The 23,575-nt window shown below is 42.6% G+C and overlaps 2 non-coding genes across 2 annotated transcripts; both read right to left on the reverse strand.

The window, feature by feature from the left end:
* Positions 1 to 21,833: 21,833 nt before the first annotated feature.
* On the reverse strand, positions 21,834 to 21,906 carry trnav-cac (transfer RNA valine (anticodon CAC)). Its single transcript has one exon. It is a non-coding gene; the product is annotated as a tRNA-Val (tRNA).
* Positions 21,907 to 22,992: 1,086 nt separating this feature from the next.
* On the reverse strand, positions 22,993 to 23,065 carry trnav-cac (transfer RNA valine (anticodon CAC)). Its single transcript has one exon. It is a non-coding gene; the product is annotated as a tRNA-Val (tRNA).
* Between the last annotated feature and the right edge of the window lie 510 nt (positions 23,066 to 23,575).

Genomic DNA, 23,575 nt, shown 5'->3' on the forward strand with positions numbered 1-23,575 from the left:
GGCATGTTTTGCTCCTGCTGGCCCATGCCGTTAAACCAGTGGCAGGAAAGGACTCTGTTACCAGAGCATTTCCGGGGAGATTGCACATTAAGGTTTAGGTCTGGCTCATCGGTGCGGAACACCGAGTCTGAGCCTTCTCAAACTAGGTCACCTCATACGCAGGTTGGTTCGGGGGGTTTTAGCCTGGTTGGAGTAGCTGCACCTTTGGCGGTACATAATGACCCAGTGGGTTTAGCTCAGGTTATCCCGTCGCCTCCCACCTAAATCATTGAACCACAACCAGAAGAGGCCATACACCCCCCGCCTCGCATAGGCAGCCCGGCCCTTTATGTGCAAAGCTCTTCACAAAGGTACCAGTCCGGTAGCATCCTAGGTTCGTATAGAGACTGACTCAGCCGGTAAGTGCCTGCCATCGGCTGGGTTGCCGAATGGTCAAACCTCCCTTGACTGAATCACGTCTCTTGAACCAGGATGCTGTTGAACCGGACCTTCATGAACTCTCGCTCCGTTCCGGAAAATAAGAATAGAATAGATGAAAATGCAGAAAAGGCAAAGAGAGAGAGAGGTGTGTGTGTGTGTGATGCGACAAATATAAAAGCTTTAGCTAGTCATTGTTTCAGAACGTTTTATCCAAAAGCACATTTATCTCTGAGCTAGCTGCTGCTAGCGTCTTATAGTGAATGTTCTTGGAGGGAGAGAATGTGCGGCAAAAGTTTAGAGTGAGAGAAAGAATTTGTTCAGGCATGTTTTGCTCCTGCTGGCCCATGCCGTTAAACCAGCGGCAGGAAAGGACTCTGTTACCAGAGCATTTCCGGGGAGATTGCACATTAAGGTTTAGGTCTGGCTCATCGGTGCGGAACACCGAGTCTGAGCCTTCTCAAACTAGGTCACCTCATACGCAGGTTGGTTCGGGGGGCTTTAGCCTGGCTGGAGTAGCTGCACCTTTGGCGGTACATAATGACCCGGTGGGTTTAGCTCAGGTTATCCCGTCGCCTCCCACCTAAATCATTGAACCACAACCAGAAGAGGCCATACACCCCCCGTCTCGCATAGGCAGCCCAGCCCTTTATGTGCAAAGCTCTTCACAAAGGTACCAGTCCGGTAGCATCCTAGGTTCGTATAGAGACTGACTCAGCCGGTAAGTGCCTGCCATCGGCTGGGTTGCCGAATGGTCAAACCTCCCTTGACTGAATCACATCTCTTGAACCAGGATGCTGTTGAACCGGACCTTCATGAACTCTCGCTCCGTTCCGGAAAATAAGAATAGAATAGATGAAAATGCAGGAAAGGCAAAGAGAGAGAGAGGTGTGTGTGTGTGTGTGATGCGACAAATATAAAAGCTTCAGCTAGCCATTGTTTCAGAACGTTTTATCCAAAAGCACATTTATCTCTGAGCTAGCTGCCCTTGACCGCAGAGAGATAGAGAGAGAGAGAGAGAGAGAGAGAGACTTTGGACATAAGGCGGACGTTGACACCGTTAGGTTTCAGCCCCTTGACCGCAGAGAGAGAGAAATAGAGAGACTTTGGACATAAGGCGGACGTTGACACCGTTAGGTTACTAATTACTTATTATTCCTGTAGTTTCCTCCGAATTGTCACATTTGAGTTTCCGTGTCACAGAGAGTTAGAGAGAGCATTTTCATGAGATGGCGTACTGGGCTAGGAACCTGGTCCCAGCCCCCAAAGCCTCGACAGCTCTGTTGCCATCCATGGCGTCAACAAGTTCAGTCCTGGGGGGTTTTCAGTGTTCAGAAACGGGACATAGACTCACCAGGCACAGAGGGCAGCTGTCTCTGTGTGACACTTAGGGCCTCCACTGGCTTCTCAGGGAAGGGCAGGCGCTGGACCACAGGCTCCTGGGGGGTGATCACATGCTCCCGGACAGGCCTGTTAGCATCGGGTTGGATGCGATTGGGTGGTTTGGGCAAGACGGTGTAACCCATCCCTCCTGCGCATATTTCTTTGAATTTGGCTGGGGAGAAAAAATGTATCATATAGTCTTTCAAAATCTTAAAAATGACAAGTCTGTATGACAAGCATTACCTTTGACAGTGGCAAGGTATATGTTTGGCTTCCCAAACAGCAATAGAATTAGAAGTTTCTCTAAACCGCGTCGCGTACAGCATAACAGTGAGCTACACTGGCTTAAAACTACAGGTATATAATGATAATTGTACCCATTAACTGTTTACTAGTAATATTATCTCATAATAAATCATAAAACGTTCATTGATATGTGAGCCATGTTTATTATTTTAACGATTGAAAACGGATGTATCACATACATCCGTACCGCTATCGTATATGTCGTATATAAGTTTTGATTGCTGTAACCAAGACTTGTTTTGATTGCTGTTACCAAGACTTGTCCTGCTTAAAAAGCACCAAACTCTAGTCTGCTGTTTTTATACCTTGGTTCTATGAGAAGCCTTTAAAAAACATGTAAGTCACATTCACTGTTGAGCATTCTCCTTAGAAGTTGAGGCAAACTGACCATCCACATCCTCAAACACCGGACTGGCATCCATGGGCTCATAACTGCTCATCTGTAAATGTAACTGAGTTTCCTCTATGTATATGTAAAAACCACTGTGATTTCCCACACTGACAATAAGACTTACATTTGTCTAACATAAGTCTTACAATAACTTTGATCAGTGCATCAAGCATCTTACTGACAGTGTGGGAAATGTACACAGTACCGTTTACATGTACACAGGGTGAAATGTATTGTGCTATAACATGTAATTATACTAATTACATACTAATGTAATTAGTATGTGGATACAAGAAAGTATGTATGTGGTACGTAATAAGATGGCTCAACAAAATAAGTCAAGTTGTGACCATCCTTGTCTGGCTCATAGAAACGACAAGAAGACAGGGGACAGTTTCATGGTTTGCAGATGAGCAGTACTAAGTCTACAAATGTTGTTCAGATGTATAAGGATGTAGTTGATCGGTTTGCCTCAAAGAACGACAACTCAACAGTGACTGTGACTAGTTTTCTTTTTAAAAGGCTTCTCAGAACAATGGCAACAAAAATAGAGACTGGAAGGTTAGATGCTTTTCAAGCAGGACCAGTCTTGGTATGGCCATCAGAACTAGACACTGACTGGAAAGCACAAGTATGCTACTATAACTAGAGCTTGTTTTAGGGAGCACAGATCATTTTGTCATTCTCCTTTTTTAATTCAACCTAATCAACCCAATAACGTAGGCTTGTTTTGTCCTTGGCATGGACCAGGGGCGTCGTTAGACCCTTTTTACTGGGGCACAGCGCACCGCACTTCAGGAGTAGCTGTGTACAGGATGGTGAAAGCGACATTATCAGCGGTGGAGCCTACATGTGAAGATGTGTTATGCCAAAGCAGTATCCCAATTAAAGCAGTTAAACCGAAAACTCAAACCGATGCCCGCAGAACTCCATGTCAGTGTGCTCTTCTGAGCTTGCCAAATAGCCACTGCAGCACGCACACAGAAGTCCAGGTGTCGGACTCGGCACACAAGTCAGAATTGAGGTAGGCTAAGAAAACATTACTAAACTAAAGAAAGTTTCTAAATGATAGGTCTACCCATCATCTTATTTTGACTAAACCATAAAAACAATATTACATGAAGCTCCAAAAAAAGTATTTGCGCTCAAATGAATGCGAAAAAATGTATGCGCTCGCATTAACTATTGATGTCCCTGCTAAAGCTGATATCAAACTTGCGTATCTGAACTGTTGTATAGTGGGTTAAGCAAGGGGAGTTTCTATTAGGGATGGGACATATGACACTGACGCATCGATGCTTGTGTCGCAAAACCAATACGCACAGTTTCGAAAAAGTGGTTTGGAGCTTGTGTCAAATGACGATGCCACGTGATTGATGACGTTCAATGCTTCAGACGTCACAAACTGGTTCAAAGTTGTGGCGCACTTCTAAACCTTAAAAGAGGGAAAGAAACCAGTGCTTGTCGTCTTAATAGGAGGCGAACACTACATTGGCAGAAGCGCAAACAGTCATTAGTAGAGTACATAGTTATTATTAGAAGAGGATTAGAGAATTATCATTAGCAGACGAGAAGTAGGTTACATTAGCAGAATAGTGTAGTTCATCAGCAGAAGAGAAGTAGGTTATATTAGCAGAAGAGCAGAAAGTAGAAGACGATATGGATGCTACCGGAGGAAGAAAGCGATCAAGAGTATGGGAACATTTTGATATGTTATCCCCCAATAAGGTAAATAGGCTGTGACTGCATATACCAATCATAACGAATCAATATAATGTGATGCTTTAACAACTCTCATTATTTTAAGGTTCGGTGTTTGCTGTGCCCTCAAGAGTTGGCATACAGCAATAACACCTCTTCCATGTTGAGGCACTTTCGAGCCAAACATGAGAATGTAGCTACACCGCTGACCAATCCAGGCTGCGCTGGAGTTTCTTCCAACGGTAATTAGACTATTATTAAATCAGTATTGTAATTGTATAATTAATGTAATCTAATTATTATCTGTCCATTCTATTGATAAACATGAAAATGATGATCATAAATATGATCTTTGTTACAGTGTCCAGAAAACTAATGCTGGATGATGCATTGGTCCAAATGATCGTAAAGGATGCCCAGCCTTTTACACTGGTAGAGGACGACGGGTTCAAGGCCTTTGTCCACCTTTTGGACCCCACCTACAACATCCCTGGGAGAAAGGCCTTAAAGAAAATGGTGGAGGCCAACTACAAGGCCACTAAAGAGGAGGCCATGGCTGAGGTGAGGAAGGCCTCTGCCGTTAGCCTGACGGCTGACATGTGGACCTCCATGAACATGGACGCTTACCTGGCTGTGACATGTCACTATATAACAGACCAGGCAAAGCTGTCCACAGTTCTTTTAGGGGTAGGAAAGTTTCCCCAAAGCCACACAGCAGCTCACCTTGCTGAGGTAAAACACACCCTGATGGTGGAGTGGGGAATCAGAGGAAAGGTGAGAAGCCTGGTCACAGATTGTGCAGCCAACATGGTTGCCTGTGCAAACCTGCTCAGTGTGCGGCATGTGACTTGTTTTCCCCATGTCCTAAATCTTGTGGTGAAAAAATCCCTTTCTCAAACCCCAGAACTGGAAGAGATCCGCACTCGGGCACGCCGAATTGTGGGTCATTTTAAATCCAGCACCAAAGCCAAGGAGAAGCTGTCGGAAATGCAGGTCAATATGGGAAGAAAAGAACTGAAAATGATCCAGGAGGTGGACACCAGGTAGAACAGTGTTTTTGCCATGCTGGACAGACTACAATATCAGAGAACCACTTGGTGCAGCTCTCACCACTTTGAGCACAGACTTGAGTCCCATCACTGCTGAGGACTATGAGACAATCCGACAGTGCCTTGCCGTTTTAAAACCATTCCATCAAGCCACTGTGGAGTTGTCAGAAGAGAAAAGGGTGTCTGGATCCAAAGTGATCCCACTAATCAAAATGCTGAAGCACACTGTAGTGGGACAGTGTGCCCAGATAAGGCACAACGTTGGTGCCAAACTTGCTACGAATTTGAAACACAATTTGCTGGACAAGTTCGCTCTCCTGGAGAAGATTTCGACACTGTCTGTGGCAAAAATACTGGATCCCAGATTCAAAGCAGCGGGGTTCTGCAGTGCCACTTGTGCACAGGGTGCCACTGTGAGGCTGACCAGGGAATGTTCCCACTTCTTTGAGGCCGATGTCTCAGAAGGTTCTGCTCCACAGGAGTCAGCAGTGACACCGGGTACCTCGGCTCAAGAAGCTGAGGACAACCTTTGGGCCCTGCTGGACTGCGAAGTAGGATCACAGCAGGTGACCAACCCAACTGCCAGTGCCACTGTGGAGGTTCAAGGGTATAGTATTTCCCATTTTATTGTTTGCTGCTGAATTACAATTGGTTGAATTAAATGACAGTGCTTTTTCTCTGTAGAAGTAATACAAGTACATTTCTTTCTATTCAGTTATTTGAAAGAACCAAATGTGGCCAGGACGGAGGACCCTCTGGACTACTGGGTCACACGCAAGGCCCTTTACCCTCAGTTATTTAAAGTGGCCATGCAGTTTCTGTGCACACCAGCATCCTCAGTGCCTTGTGAGAGGATCTTCTCCAAGGCTGGAGAAATTGTGAGCCAGAGGAGAAGCCGCCTGAAACCCAGTACAGTCGAACAAATCCTGTTCCTGAATAAGAACTTATAAATGTTCTGAAATCAGACTGTTGCACAAACACATTCCCCCGAACCCCGTTATGGTACACTGCCTTTTCATATTGCATAAGCACACCCCCACTGTCCCCACAAGTATTCACCTGATTCACAATACATATCACAAATGTAAGGAAAGAGACAGCTATATAAGCAGAGTGGTCGTGTAGGCTACTACTCTGTATCAGCGGTCATTTAATACTTCCATACACTTAAGCATTCTACCGCCCTTATACTGTTTGCTGAACATTACAAAGTGTGGTGTAGACTAGTTGAACATCACAGTAAAACATATTTATTGTATGAAAATTACACAGTTCTCAAATACACATGTATGGTTTTAATGAATGAACACGAATATTAGACCACCACGTAGCCTTACAAAAATGAAGACATTGAATAATTAACAGGCGAAGTACCGTCAGAAACTACTGGTAAATCTCATTCAGTTGAGATGGCTGCTATGATTTTAGCTGACCACTAGATGTCACTGTGCTCTCCAATTTCAATGCGCCAATAGTTCGGCTCTTTGGTTCGGCACAATCCGGAAGAAACCACCAAAGCTTCACAAGGCATCGTTTTCCCATCTCTAGTTTCTATAGCCGAGTAGTGTATTGTGCGCAGCAAGCTTGGAAGAAAAAAAGGGATATGAATAGGGGCCTGTGCCCCAGTAGAGTTTTATGTCTAACAACTCCCCTGGCATGGACATTGTCAATAAGATGCTTGCATTTGCCTTACTGTACTGATCCGAGTTATCAACTATTGTATGTCTGGCAGAATAATGTCTCGGAGCCCAAATCTCAATCAACCTCCTCCCTTGATGTATCATAGGCTACTCACTCATCATGTCTTTGCTTTATCAAATCTTTCTCAAAAGATTGCTACCAGTGCTATAGGCCTGTTGTAGATGTTGACAACACCTGTCTTGTGTCTTAGAAGAGGTAACTTAAACCTTAGAAATGTGTACTGTATAGGTACCATCACTACAGTTACACTGGTGTCTGTCTAGTGTGTGATTTAAAGTGTAAATGAGAGTCGTTTCCTAAGCATACTAATACACAGATGTACTGTGTCACTATTTAAGCAAATCTACCAAAAAACTCAAACGTAGAATTCCATGGTTGTTTAGGAAGCTATAGCACGGACAAGCTAGCACCCCCACTACTTGAGTCAAAAGTCCAAGATCAGTTTTTCAATTGATGTAACAAACTATCACTCAAATTAGAGCCGATGCCCGTGTGAATACCGTCCCGTATGTGGTACTGGGGTTTTAACAGTTTAAGACGTCTGTAATTAGCCAAGTGGTCTTTACACCCTTGGCTACTAACCTGAACTTCAATGCCACATCCTTAACTTGATGTCAATCTGTTCAGGAAAATGTCCTCTACATGACTGTAAAACCGCTAACATTTTCCAGTTGGGACTTCTGAGATATTTGAGTTTATGCCCGATGAGTGCCCGCACCCATTCACTGCAATGAAAAGCTTAATGGAACTCCGACTCGGAATTTGAGCTTCAGGGACGCTTGACAAAAAATGGCAACATTTGGCGTGTCGGACGTTTTAGAATTGTTTATGTGATGTGTTCCCATCGTATTTAAGACTACGTATTTTACAAACAAGAGGTTTGTTAATGTAACTGTATACATATGTCACTCGTAACGGCTAAACAGCTAACATGTTAAAGTAGGCTACATCCAAAGTCACTGTCGTAAAACTAGCCTTTTTTTTCACAAACTGCTGATTAACGGAAGTAGCTTCGAGGTAAAATTAAAAACCTTTAAAAACGTCTAAATTGAGCAAATATTGTTGATATTATTGTGCACATGTATTTCAGTATAGTTAATATGTAATTTAATTCCATAATTTCCCCAGGAATAACTATTAAAACGTATTTCAGGAAAAACGCTCAAACGGGTTTGTCGTCCCTACTAGTGTGTGTGTGTTGTCTCACCTACCCCAGTGAACAGCCAGTTTCTGTCCGATTGACACGAGCAGATCCCGAGGTCCATGTTCCCACTGGCACTCCTCAGCCCCGTGAGTGGCAGAGCGCTCCAGCTCATCACCCTACACCTGCACACATACACACACATTCATTTTAATAATACAGTAGCAATGCAGCAGAAGCTAAATCGAAAAAAAAAAGTCAAAATCTCACTTTTCGGAAATTGCACTAAGTCCAAAATGCATTGAGCCACTAAATCGCTCGCCTCTTTAGTTGACCGTAACCTCGCCTAAAAAAAAATGACAAGCTATGGCCTTTCGTGAAATATTGATTTGGAGACAACGACATGACTTAGTTAGCTAGTCTTCTTGTCAAACATATTGGCAAATTACATTTACTGTTTGTCAACCGTACACAAAGTTATTGTCTATGAATCTTGCTAGCATAACTTAGCTTTCTGGCTAATAGTACAGTCCTCCGCTGCGCGTAGCCCACTTCCGATGTCAGAGAGTAGTTCCCAAATGCTCCTTAACGTTGTAATCCTTGCCAATCAACACACATTTCTTACAACGTCAATGCAGTAACTTAATATGAACATTTTCTTGTGGAACGCGCCCACGTCTCGTCACATCTTTCTCAGTGCTGTGTGTTACCCCAAAATAGTGCCGCATGAAGCTCACACACATTAGTTCCGACCGCAGGCTGTGTTTACTGTTAATGCATTAGAAGATCATTTTCAACTTAATATGCTGCGATGATCCTATAATCTGTTATGGACTCCTGAATGTCACAGAACGTTTCACAGTTGCTGAAAAATTAACTTGCGATGCGTGCGAATCGGCTTACCTGGTTTGTTGAAAGTGTCTCTCATCAAGCACAGAACACTTTCTTACCAGCTTCTAAATTTCAAATTCAATCGTTGATTAAAAAAAATCTAGCTGCCTTGTTTGTTGAAGTGGTACAGAGTAATGTAGCGGGGTTTGCTCGTTTAAGATTAGCAATACTTAATTTAATAATAAAGCATGTAGTTCTTGGGGGCACCACCTCTTATTGTTAAAGGGATAGAGGAAACCTTATTGAATAATATTGAAATAATAGCCTTCGTAATAATCAATCTAATCTTAAGTAGTGAATTCTATGAAAGTAGAGCAGATCAGATAACGGGAGTGATACGTGAGGATTATACACAATGATTTATTTAGGAGAATGTAATTATAATGAACAAATACCAGGTAAGTTATGGGTTAGTCAGAGTAGTACAGTGGCTGTATGCAAATGAGGGCGAGCAACACAATGGCTGTGTAGAGCGCGTGTGAAGGGGGGAGGGAGAGAGAGAGAGGGGTAGAGAGGGACAGGTAGGCCTTTTGGGTAACAATGGACGAGCAAGGGTAACTGACTTAGCAAGGGTTAAGTCAGCTAAATTGTAAAATACAAACAAACATCAACAATTTAATCACAACATGCCAATATATCACAAGTAAGAAATATTGCAAATCGTAGTTACTTTTGTCGGTTTGAAGAAAGAGTCAAAGGTTCGTTATGTCCAACGAATAGAAAGCGGAATCTCTCGTCAAAGTTCCGGGCGCTCAGTGAATGTGCCGATTGAGAGGAATAGGTTAGAGAGTGACCGGTTCACCTCAGTTTTAATCCTACGAACAAGCGAGGGTGATTGTACGTTTGGGGGTTTTATAATCCAAAGAACAAGGGGGGGGTCTCCGTGAAGGTGACCTCTTCCATTGGTCAGTTCCCCCCCACCTGGGCGTCGTCCTGATATCTGCCTAGGTGTGAAGTATCTGTACCTTTTGAGTTCTGTTATTTCAAACTGTCCATGGAATGCTTAAACTTCAGAATATAACAATACAACATTCATAAATGGTTTTGTTAGTATGGTACAATCATTTTGATATCAAGATTGGCTGACTTAACTATCCTTGAAGGGAAGTTATAATCAAACCTCAATTAAACAATGTTCTAAGTAAATGAGAAAAAAACACACATTATAACACATCAACTACTGTCATTGAAATAGTGTCCATGAGCCATGTAGTCCTTGAGAATATGTTTGTAAATCCACATAAGAAAGTTCTTCCTTATAAATCCTTTGTCTGATACTGTGAGCCGTGTGGCCTCTGTTTCTGACCCCATGCTGGGCCAGAAGCTTTGAAGCTTCTGCTCTGGGAAAAGGACAAAGGGGGAAGACCCTCTCCTTGTCGGGGGTAGGAGAAGGTGTGAGATGGTACTGTGCTTTGTCTGTGGACTGTGCTACATATCCCCCTGCTGGCAACGTCCGATGACTCGACGTCGTTGGGCTGTTGGCATGTAAGAAGAGCAGAGAACAGACAAACACGACAGTACGATAGCATTTCTACTGGACACATTGGCATGAGTGGACTCTAAACAACGTAGGAATCAATGGGGCTAACTTGGGTCCTATTACTAAGTTTCTCTGGGCTAAGGTTCTATGCCTAAAAATTGAAAGGAAATAAAAGGAAAAAGGAAAGAGAGAGAGAGAGGAGAAAGATTAAAAATAAAATAAAATGATAGGAGTGGAGGTGGGCTTTGACTTCCTTCATAAACCTCATTTGTCAGGGGCCAGGGTAGTTTGGTTATGAGGCGTTGTAGCCTATTATTTTGACAGTACCTCAAGGTCATTCATGTTGGGTTTTCTGGTAACAGATTAAAATATTTGATAGATTGGTGGAGCCATATTTGTCTCATGACAGTATTTTCCTATTATTTTTGGTTTAAAGGAACATTCATTCTTGAACTTTGAGGCATTTTGGCCAAGGCACCTGTTGTGCACTTGTTTCATCAGCAGTTTGGCAGGGTCAGGTTGCTGGTATAAGGCCAGGCCAGGCCTCTGTGCATGGCCTGTTGTCCGCGAGTAGCGGTGTTTTCTTCCAGGGTTTGTGCCACCTTGTCACAGTTGGGGTGCTTCTTCTGGGATGCTCGTCGGCAATGGTAGGTTTTCCTACTTCCTGCACTCTCATCCAGTTGGCATCATGTGACTTCTTTTGGACCTGTGATGCTTTTCGTCGCAGGTGGGTTTCTGATGGCAGCCGACGGTCATGGCGTTGTGCTGATTCTCTTTGAACCTTGTGTCTCGATGGGTGAGTGGCGTAGCTCTGGGGCGGTCTGGAGCGGCCATCTAACCCATGGATCGGGTCCTCTTCTGAGAGATGTGGATTAGACGTGGGATGTCCCCCCCCTTCCACTGTGAAGACTGTGTTCTGGACTTCAGGGTGAGGCAGTGGATAGGGCTTCTTGACGTGGGTCCACATCTGGTTTCGTTTGAAGTCAATGAGGGGTTCCAGTCTGTTGAGTAGATCGTGTCCAATCAGCAGTTTTTCGGTCTCAAGCGGTGAGACATGGATGGGGTGGATTAGGGACATTTCCCCAAATGTTAGCTTCAAGTACAGTGTCTCTGTGACTGGAGCTTTGTTTTGGGTGAAGCTTGTGATGTTGAATTCACTATCTTCACTTTTAATCCATCTTCTGTTTGATCTGGCTATTTCTTTTAGCTGAGCGGCCAAGGTGGGTGCAATCAGGCAGATTTCTGCACCCGTGTCCAGCAATCCTTCGCAGGGCACTTCATCTTCAAGTGTGATGGGGACATAGCTTCGGTTAGCTCTTCCTTTTCTGGAAAGCTCACCCAGAAATGTGTGTAACTGTGGGGCTTGTTTGTGTGTTGTTGTTTCTGGAGGTTGTCTAGGGTTGTTGTGTTCGTTTTGGTACGGTGTGGGTCTTGTTGAGTGGTTTCGTGCATTATAGGAGGGTTGCTTGTAGGCGGGTCTGGGTTCGTAGGGTGTCTGGAGTTCTCTTCCTTCTAGTTGTAGTTGTGAATCTGATTCCACCGCATAGACGTTTGAGTCTGGAGCTCGGTTGTTGTTCGCCCATGATTTATATGCCATGTCCCTCAGCTGCAGAGCCGTCATGGTATCCTGCTTCGCGAAGGTCGTCATGAAGGGTTTTATGGATTGGGAGAGGTTGTTCATGAACACTGACTTGAACATGGGAGTTTCTTCTCCTCCGGGTTGGTTTTCTGTTGCAAAATAGGCTTTCCTGAACCTCTCATAGAATGTCTTTGGGTTTTCGTTGGCCTTTTGTTTTGTGTGCAGGGCGGTAGTGCAGCAGGAGCCTTTACTTTCTGAGTGCCAAGCCTTGAGGGTCCGGCAAGCCATTTCATAGCTGTGGCGTTCTCCAGCAGGTTGCCTGTCAAGCAGGGCTCTGATTGAGCTGGAAGAGGTGTTCTTCAACAGGTACAGCTTGTCCGCGTCTGTAGCTGTAGGCAGCCGTTCCAGATTGTAGTTCAGTTGTTCTAGATACATCTCAATGCTCTGAGTGGGGTTGTCTGGATCAAACCTTTCTATGTTCCTGCTAATTCTTGATAACTGATCTATGGACACTGCTGATTGGAGTACATGTGATTTCCTTGCATTCTGTTGTTGGGTTGGACCTGAGGATTCCTCGTCATCCCATCTGTTTGTGGCTGTGGTCTGACCGCGACGTTCAGGTTGGAATTGTAGCTCAATTTTCTGGTCATCCAGTCTTCTACTCCGCTGCTCCACATCTTCCGTTCCCCTCGTTCTTCGTGGATTCGTGTCAGCTTGGTACAGAGATTGGTTGGGAGGGGATGTGTCCCTATATGGTCTTCTTGTTTCGTTCTCTGAGTGGAGGGGTGCTTCAGGCGAGTGCAGCTGTCTTGGGTACTGGTTTCTTGGTTGCAGATCCATTTCTCTGATGTCAGTTCTCCACCTTTGGTCGGTGTTTGAGTTCTCTTTCTCTAGGATCGTGGCGTTCGCTTTGTTCAGCTTATGGATGGTAGATAGTAGTTCCAATTTTGTGTCATGTAAGTCTTCCTTCATTGTCTCCCTGTCAGCTGTGATGTGTGTGAGATCTTGGTCCAGTTGTTGGAATTTTGTGTAGAGAGTGTGGAATTCTTCTTTTAGGTGGTCGTAGTCTGCTACTTTTTCATTAGCTATATCCAATATCTTCACTGTGTTTTCCATGAGGGCGGTTGAGTCCTTTTTGCTTTCCTGAACCCCCTGCATTTCTTCTTTTAGGTCTCCCAGTTCCGTAGCCAGTTCCTTGTTCTCCTGTTGCAGTGTCTCCCGGATTTCTTGTTCAGTTTCTTTCGCCTTGAGGGCATTCCTGAGGGTTGTTTCCTGTTCCATTAGCTGTTTTGTAGCTCTATCCAATTGTCCAGTCAGGTCACTGGTTTCTTGTTCCATAAGCTCCCGTCGGTCTTGTTCCTTTTCTTTTTCTTTGAGGGCATCCTTGAGGGTTATTTCCTGTTCCATTAGCTGCGTTTCCTGTTCCGTTAGCTGTTTTCTAGCTCTATCTAGTTCTTTAGTCAGGTCGCTGGTTTCCTGTTCCAGCCGTCCCTGGTTTCGTCGTTCTCTTTCTTTTTCTTGTTTTTCATTTTCTTGATCTTGGAGAGCTTGCTCCCATTGTGTTTTGACATCTGCAATTGATAACCTGAGTTGTGCAGCATAGTTTAGACCGAGGCTGGATATGCATTTGATGGTTTGGTCTTTGTTTAATATTTGGCCCACATTTTGTGCGACCACTTCCAGGGTTTTCTTGGAGACCTCTTCGAAAGGTAGTCCGGTCAGGGTCTCCACATATCCTGGGTTTTCTTTCTTGGATAGGTAGACTATCAGTTTCTCAGCTTCCGTGAGGTGAGACATGTTTGGTTTGGCTACTGGAAGTTATTAACACAATGCTATTGTGATAATGTTGAAAGGCACTTTAGTTCTGTAGTGGTTCTCTTTTAGGTAAAAATATATATCCTTCTTTTTTTTTTTTTTTTTTTAATTAATATTAAAATTAAAATCAGAAGTTAATATTCAAAGATTAACAATCAAAAACTGAGATTAATATTCAGAAATTAAATCTAACATTAAAGTCACCACCCAGGATCAAAGATTCAAAAAAAAGATAAAATTGTTTACCAAATTAATATTAAAATTAAAATCAGAAGTTAATATTCAAAGATTAACAATCAAAAACTGAGATTAATATTCAGAAATTAAATTTAACATTAAAGTCACCACCCAGGATCAAAGATCAAAAAAAAAAATGTTTATTAAATTAATATTAAAATTAAAACCAGAAGTTAATATTCAAAGATTAACAATCAAAAACTGAGATTAATATTCAGAAATTAAAATCAATATTAAAGTCACCACCCAGGATCAAAGATTAAAAAAAAAATGTTCATTAAATTAATATTAAAATTAAAATCAGAAGTTAATATTCAAAGATTAACAATCAAAAACTGAGATTAATATTCAGAAATTAAAATCAATATTAAAGTTACCATCCAGGTTCGAAGATTCAAAATAAACCATTTATTCTTGTAGGCCCATATTAAATCTTACTTTCAGTAATCTTGCTATATTATCTATGAACGAGTAGAGAATTTAGGAATTGTTTAACAATATTGTGGTAGTACAGGCTGCGTTGTTCGGCTACTTCCAAACAAAAGTCCTTTTGGACTGATCGCAGATAGAGTGGGCAAACTAAAAATAATACACTTTACGTTTAATTATTTATTAGCGATTGTTGTTAAAGTTGGATATTGATGAGGGGTAAATAGAATTACAGTTCAGTATGGTCAACAGCGCCGATATTCTGACACTTCCACTTTTAAGTGCGCGGAAGGAAAATCAAATTACAGGTCTTTGTTGACGAAAGGTAACTATTTCCGGTTAAGCAACAATAAAGGTCCTTAAATAAGCAGCTTCTACTGTCTCAATAATTATTTTACTGTTACTTTACTGATTCTAGAAGTTGAGTGTTTACATTAATGTTGAATTACATGCTAAACAAAGTGAAGCTTTTTCCGAAAAGCTAGGTTAATCAATTTACCAATTGTTTAACAAGGTAGAAGCATATAGCTTAATGTAGAGAACTGCGTAGTCTCCTTCAAAATCAAAGTCCTTTTGGACTGATCAATGTCTGTTATATTCCTCTAACTAGACAATGGCAACTTATCAGTTGCTTGGTTGCTTTACTCAACCCAAATGGCCAACACTACTATAATACACCTTTCCGAAGCGTGTATGGTACCAATATAAGTAGTGGTTATGACTCGTTAAAAGGTACTTATGCCTTCTCTTGGAAGCGCTGCCTTGTAGATTTTACAAAATGAAATGAGACGGGTCGCAGTGTCACTGCGCACGCGCGTACCTCCGCTCAAGTCTAGCTTTTCCGAAGCTAGTCAGCTACACACAAACGGCCAATTGTTCACGACAAAGCCAATTCAATGAGTACCCAGCACAGTATTCAAACAGCGTTTAAAACCGTAGCTATCTCGGGGAATAGTTAAATACAACGGAGCGTTAATTTAACCAAAAGGGTGGGAGGGTGGGTTTCAGACGGAAAATGTATCTCCGTTATAGATCGCTCATTTCAATCTGTTTCAAAACCTCGCACGGGGCTCCAATATGTAGCGGGGTTTGCTCGTTTAAGATTAGCAATACTTAATTTAATAATAAAGCATGTAGTTCTTGGGGGCACCACCTCTTATTGTTAAAGGGATAGAGGAAACCTTATTGAATAATATTGAAATAATAGCCTTCGTAATAATCAATCTAATCTTAAGTAGTGAATTCTATGAAAGTAGAGCAGATCAGATAACGGGAGTGATACGTGAGGATTATACACAATGATTTATTTAGGAGAATGTAATTATAATGAACAAATACCAGGTAAGTTATGGGTTAGTCAGAGTAGTACAGTGGCTGTATGCAAATGAGGGCGAGCAACACAATGGCTGTGTAGAGCGCGTGTGAAGGGGGGAGGGAGAGAGAGAGAGGGGTAGAGAGGGACAGGTAGGCCTTTTGGGTAACAATGGACGAGCAAGGGTAACTGACTTAGCAAGGGTTAAGTCAGCTAAATTGTAAAATACAAACAAACATCAACAATTTAATCACAACATGCCAATATATCACAAGTAAGAAATATTGCAAATCGTAGTTACTTTTGTCGGTTTGAAGAAAGAGTCAAAGGTTCGTTATGTCCAACGAATAGAAAGCGGAATCTCTCGTCAAAGTTCCGGGCGCTCAGTGAATGTGCCGATTGAGAGGAATAGGTTAGAGAGTGACCGGTTCACCTCAGTTTTAATCCTACGAACAAGCGAGGGTGATTGTACGTTTGGGGGTTTTATAATCCAAAGAACAAGGGGGGGGTCTCCGTGAAGGTGACCTCTTCCATTGGTCAGTTCCCCCCCACCTGGGCGTCGTCCTGATATCTGCCTAGGTGTGAAGTATCTGTACCTTTTGAGTTCTGTTATTTCAAACTGTCCATGGAATGCTTAAACTTCAGAATATAACAATACAACATTCATAAATGGTTTTGTTAGTATGGTACAATCATTTTGATATCAAGATTGGCTGACTTAACTATCCTTGAAGGGAAGTTATAATCAAACCTCAATTAAACAATGTTCTAAGTAAATGAGAAAAAAACACACATTATAACACATCAACTACTGTCATTGAAATAGTGTCCATGAGCCATGTAGTCCTTGAGAATATGTTTGTAAATCCACATAAGAAAGTTCTTCCTTATAAATCCTTTGTCTGATACTGTGAGCCGTGTGGCCTCTGTTTCTGACCCCATGCTGGGCCAGAAGCTTTGAAGCTTCTGCTCTGGGAAAAGGACAAAGGGGGAAGACCCTCTCCTTGTCGGGGGTAGGAGAAGGTGTGAGATGGTACTGTGCTTTGTCTGTGGACTGTGCTACAGTAATGACAAACAGACTCCCGTAGCCGGAGTTGTATTCCGTAGCCTGCTTCCCGGATGATTTGAAGCAACCAATGGCATTCTCAGATTCAAGGCAGCCGGCTGCCTCTTACGAAATAGCCTAAGGGTACCTTTGTGTTCTGCATTTGTTGGATATATCAGCTCAGGCCCCAAGTTGTTATCTTATCTTAACTGCCATCAAGTGTTGGGCAACTTTCTACATGAGTTCAGTTAATAGTTCACAAATTTTTAACCCATTTTTTATCATTATCCTTTCTACAGTCGCCTTCAGTCTTTAATGAGAATTATGTCTGTTCTATCAACTTCAAAAATCCACCTTGTCCCATTTTAAATTACACAAAGTTTGCACAGACACGGAATTTGCTTTGGCAGGAAGGTGCATACAATAAACATATAGAAATCTTAAATTTAAGTATCTTAACTCCCCCACGGGCTGGAGTATAAGACTGAAATGAGAGGAGACGAAAAGTGAGGCTGCCAGACTGGCGTTTACGCGCAGCTGAGAATATATTCTGTTTTATATTTTTCAACTGTCTCCTACAGTATCATCCTGAGTTCCTACCTGAATTTCGTTGTACTTGTGCAATGACAAATAAAGATATTCTTATTATTAATTATCCCTTTGTTTTACCTTTTTTATGCCATGCATTTGAAGCCCAAAAATGCACATGTGAATGTTTATCCTACTTATGCGCCTTGAATATTGGTGTGGATTTTATGACAATGTCATGTACAGACAGTTGACCATGGTTGTCCAAAAGACATTCGTTGTGGCGACATCTCAAGTTTTCCCAACCAGCCCATTTAGAATAAGGAACAAATTCTTTATCTTTTTTGAGCAGAGACATTTTGACAATTGCTTTGGCAGGAAGGTGCATACAATAAACATATATAAATCTTAACTTTAGGTATCTTATCTCCCCCACGGGCTGGAGTATAAGACTGAAATGAGAGGAGACGAAAAGTGAGGCTGCCAGACTGGCGTTTACGCGCAGCTGAGAATATATTCTGTTTTATATTTTTCAACTGTCTCCTACAGTATCATCCTGAGTTCCTACCTGAATTTCGTTGTACTTGTGCAATGACAAATAAAGATATTCTTATTATTAATTATCCCTTTGTTTTACCTTTTTTATGCCATGCATTTGAAGCCCAAAAATGCACATGTGAATGTTTATCCTACTTATGCGCCTTGAATATTGGTGTGGATTTTATGACAATGTCATGTACAGACAGTTGACCATGGTTGTCCAAAAGACATTCGTTGTGGCGACATCTCAAGTTTTCCCAACCAGCCCATTTAGAATAAGGAACAAATTCTTTATCTTTTTTGAGCAGACATTTTGACAATTGGGAAACAGCTGAAATACACATTCTATTGAAACGACGTCGGTTGAGGCACGTTGACCCTCCTACATGAGCCCCTATAAGTGCCACAAAAAGGCTACATGCAAACAGATTACCTTGTGTGACCATATGTTATGACAGAAAGGTATTTTTCTACAAACATGTACAATAATTACGGACAACGGAGATCTGAATTCTCACGGAGAATTACAACTATGGGTGAGCTTAAAATTTGGACTCTCTGGAAGCATATTTAGCATATATATTTAGGAAGCATATATAGGCTTTTTAGGTATATTTAGGTAGATATATCTACCTAAATAGCCTATATATGCTTCCTAAATATAAATTGATAATGCAGGCGACGCTGTCTATACTTTTGTATAATTTTTCTCCCTTGAATATTAGACGAACAGGATTACGGAGGAAGATCTGAACCCCCACAGAGGGCCCCTTCGCCTTGGCGAAATATTACAACTAGAGGTGAGGTTACGGTTTGACTCTCTTGAAGCAATTTGTTTTAAAAAATTGACAGAGGGGGGCCAACCCATTTTATGCCTGGGTTATATAAAAGAACTGGGCGCCGCCATGTTTTAAATTACATATACAGCTGTAGAACTTATTGTAAAGTATTGAAAGAATTGTCATAGCGCTTGTAAAATGCTGTATACTGTAAGGACATGCTCTGATACAAGTCTCATTCCTCATTTAAAGGTCGCCGTTCATATCCGATAGGAAACCCCCAACCCGATAAATTTTCATTTTGTTTTTACATTTATTTCTAGAATAAGGCTACTCTACTGTCCAGCTGTCTTCAACCCTGTGTATTCCTAAGCTGTTTTATTGTAGTGTTATTTTGCTTGATGTGTAAGTGTACAGAGCATTATGTACACTGCATAATATACCTTTATAACCCCCTTGGGTTATAATATGAAGCTATATGCCTACAACATGCATTGACTAACACAAGTCTATCCTCTGTTTGTTTTAGCTTCCCATTCGTATGCAAGTGGCAACCTCAGACCCAGTAAAATTTCATTTTGTCTCAATTACATTAAAAGTATTTTGTACATTCCCTGTGTTGGATATTACTTGTAATTCTTGGTTATATTATTAAGCTAGGCCTACATAATCTAAATTGACTTAGACATTTCATAAACAATATGGAACAATATATATACAATACATGTATACCTTTTAAAAATGAGAATGATATAGTAAACAAGCTTAATTATTTTCTCAGTAGCTTACAAAACAGCCTACATTTGTTGATAATGTCACGGCCAATTTATATTAGCCTATTTCTTAACCTTAATTCAATCAAGATGCAATGATTCCCCTCAAAAACAAATGAAGTGGTAGCACCCAATTTTAAATGTGTACTTTAGTTTTGGTAACATGTCCCACACAAACTTAGTAATCGTCCCACATTTTTTTTGTTTGATGATCCTATTCAATAGGTGATGCTGACGGTGTGTCGTCGTATCGGCGAGATGGCCGACGTGATTACCCTACCCGCTCACAACGCTTTCATCAAAGATTACCAGACAACGGAGTCCACGTATACCAGCCCCGACATAGGCATGACACATTTATCCACAGACAACAAACGATCAACAGTAGACCGGCCGGGGTCGCTGATACTGAAGAAGAAGATGACCAGGTGCCTGAGGTGAGCATGTCCCCACACGCAACGTCATCGTTTCAGAAGACTGAGGACCACGAGAATACGCCGGGTATAGTTGACAGAAATCTGGAAAACGGGAACTGGAAACGCAGCAAAAAATCCAAACATCCCTCTAATCAAGGGGAAATCAGCCATGATGACATGAGTGATGACAGCAGCCATTATAGTTTAACCTCTGGCCACTTGTCTAATGAAGAAGACTCCTCTTCTGAAGAAGTTACGGACATAGTAATGGACATAGTCATGTAAGTATCCATAGTTTGTTTCTATGATCAATTTAATGAATGCTCATTAATGCACCCTTATTGTAAAGTGTTTTAAAACATCAACCTCTTTTGTGTTACAGACCTTTAGAAAACCCACAGTGTATGTCGTCAGATGTCACATACGTGAACGGTTACGTACATTCGTCTGATTCAGATGACGGTGTGGACATACATGGTGTGGTGTTTTTGTCCAATAGAGAAATATGCTATCTATGAATGATGTTTCTTGTATCATTGATAAACTGTCATTGTTGTTTTCTAATTCCTGCATAGCCATAAGTTAGTTAAAAGTGTGCCTTCTTAAAGTAGGCTGTTTTTGTTACAGTGAATACATTTAAGATTCAAGTGAGTATCTGTACTGAAGAGGTCTGTCTGTTTATTACATTTACAGTTTGAAATGTACTGAATATAATAAAGAATGTTTGATCTATAAGATCAGGAGATACCTGTCTGAGCACTCCACCCAGCTGCTAGTCCAAGCACTCGTCCTCTCCAAGTTGGACTATTGCAACTCGCTGCTCGCTGGTCTCCCAGCATGTGCAACCCGCCCTCTTCAGAGGATTCAGAACGCGGCGGCCCGCCTGGTCTACAATCTACGCAGACGCTCCCATGTTACCCGCTCCTCATCTCTCTCCACTGGCTACCTATCATGGCCCGTATCAGATTCAAGACCCTGGTATTGACCTTCCGAGCAGTGAACGGGACTGCACCCGTCTACATCAAGTCTCTCCTGCAGCCTTACACCCCCACCCTTCACCTAAGGTCTTCTTCAGACAACCGCCTGGTGGTCCCACCGCTCAAGACCGCCCGGTCCCAACACAAGCTCTTCTCCTGTCTGGCCCCCCAGTGGTGGAATCAACTCCCCACCTCCATCAGAGACACTGACTGTCTCTCCACCTTCAAGAAAAGGCTCAAGACGCACTTGTTCCGGGAGTACAACGGTACTTAGGAACGGTTCGCTTGACCCGATGTTAGTTTCCTCAAGGATCACAATGACTCTTGCTTAGAGACTTGTTGCTCTTGTGGTTAGTGGTAACTGATGTAAATTTTTGTTCTCGCTGTGATATATTGATTTATTATTATTTTATTTTTTTACAGGTACACTTGCACTTATAGCTGTTCATGTTGTTTAATTGTAACTTGTTTAACTACATGCTCTTATGGTTCTTCCCTTTGGCACTTACTTTGGTTGTTCACAATGTGTGCTTCATATTTTGGCTACTCGCGATGTTTTTTGGCTATCTTGTTGTTATGATCAGTGACCTATGCACTTTGTAAAGCTCTCTCTTGGAAGTCGCTTTGGATAAAAGCGTCTGCTAAATGAATAAATGTAAATGTAACAGAACAAGGACACACATTTAAAATCTTGACATGGGCCTTTCGGCTCATGAACTAGTTGATACTCTTCTTCAGCAAGCTAGCAACAAATGAGATTGTCCAAAGCAACCTTTCCCAATCCTGGACCTCAGGTTTCCCTGCTCTGCATGCGTTAGACCTGATTGGACCCTTACCAAGCTCTACAGAAAAGGACGGAGCATGTGGCACCAGGGTACTCCAACAAACTCGTAACTGTCGACAATGCATCAATTATTTACGAGACTGCTGATAAAAGGGGACATGTTTCCGCCCGGTCTCGAACCGGGGACCTTTCGCGTGTGAGGCGAACGTGATAACCACTACACTACGGAAACTTCTTCCTAACCAACAACAGAATATCACTCCACACCCACACAAACAAGGACACAGAACGAGGACACGCCTTTATCATGTCAAATGGGCATTTGGGCTCATGAACCAGTTGATATGGTTCTTCAACAAGTCAGCGGGCACTGAGACGGTCTAAGGCAGTGGTTCTCAACCCTTGTCCTCAGGCCAGCATGCTTTAGATCAGTGGTTCTTAACCCTGTCCTCAGGGAACCCCTGTCCTGCATGTTTTCAGAGGTTTCTTGGCTCCAACACACCTGATTCAAATGCATGTTGGTTACCAGGCTTCTAGAGAGCTACATAACGACCCACTTATTTGAATCGGGTGTGTTGGAGCAGGGAAACATCTCAAACATGCAGGGCAGGGCAGGTGGGACCAGGATCGCGAACGACTGGTCTGAAGGTCTCAGAAGTAACAAAGGTCCTTGGCCCATGACATTCATGGTAATCTTGCTGAACGGGATTCTACCGACTGGTAGAAACAACGGAACGGCTTAAAAGGCGAATCCGCACAAGTTGCACCAGGGTAGCTGACTTCCCATTTCAAAGAATGACATGTCAACTCCACTGAATCATGGGACTTCTTGGGACATTGGGACTACATGGGACATTAACTACTCTCGAGAGGATCGCCATTGGACGAAAACCGAGGAAAGACGCAGAAGTTTCCGCCCGGTCTCGAACCAGGGACCTTTCGCGTGTTAAGCGAACGTGAGAACCGCTACACTACGGAATCTGCCAACTCCTGAAAGACAGAAGCCCAGTGCACACACAAACACGCAAGTAACAAGGAAACAGAAGAAGGACACACATTTAAAATCTCGACATGGGCATTTCGGCTCATGAACTAGTTGATACTCTTCTTCAGCAAGCTAGCAACAAATGAGATTGTCCAAAGCAACCTTTCCCAATCCTGGACCTCAGGTTTCCCTGCTCTGCATGCGTTAGACCTGATTGGACCCTTACCAAGCTCTACAGAAAAGGACGGAGCATGTGGCACCAGGGTACTCCAACAAACTCGTAACTGTCGACAATGCATCAATTATTTACGAGACTGCTGATAAAAGGGGACGTGTTTCCGCCCGGTCTCGAACCGGGGACCTTTCGCGTGTGAGGCAAACGTGATAACCACTACACTACGGAAACTTCTTCCTAACCAACAACAGAATATCACTCCACACCCACACAAACAAGGACACAGAACGAGGACACGCCTTTATCATGTCAAATGGGCATTTGGGCTCATGAACCAGTTGATATGGTTCTTCAACAAGTCAGCGGGCACTGAGACGGTCTAAGGCAGTGGTTCTCAACCCTTGTCCTCAGGCCAGCATAATTTAGATCAGTGGTTCTTAACCCTGTCCTCAGGGAACCCCTGTCCTGCATGTTTTCAGAGGTTTCTTGGCTCCAACACACCTGATTCAAATGCATGTTGGTTACCAGGCTTCTAGAGAGCTACATAACGACCCACTTATTTGAATCGGGTGTGTTGGAGCAGGGAAACATCTCAAACATGCAGGGCAGGGCAGGTGGGACCAGGATCGCGAACGACTGGTCTGAAGGTCTCAGAAGTAACAAAGGTCCTTGGCCCATGACATTCATGGTAATCTTGCTGAACGGGATTCTACCGACTGGTAGAAACAACGGAACGGCTTA

The sequence above is a fragment of the Osmerus mordax genome, chromosome 17 (assembly GCF_038355195.1).
Source record: "Osmerus mordax isolate fOsmMor3 chromosome 17, fOsmMor3.pri, whole genome shotgun sequence".
In the NCBI taxonomy this organism is placed as follows: domain Eukaryota; kingdom Metazoa; phylum Chordata; class Actinopteri; order Osmeriformes; family Osmeridae; genus Osmerus; species Osmerus mordax.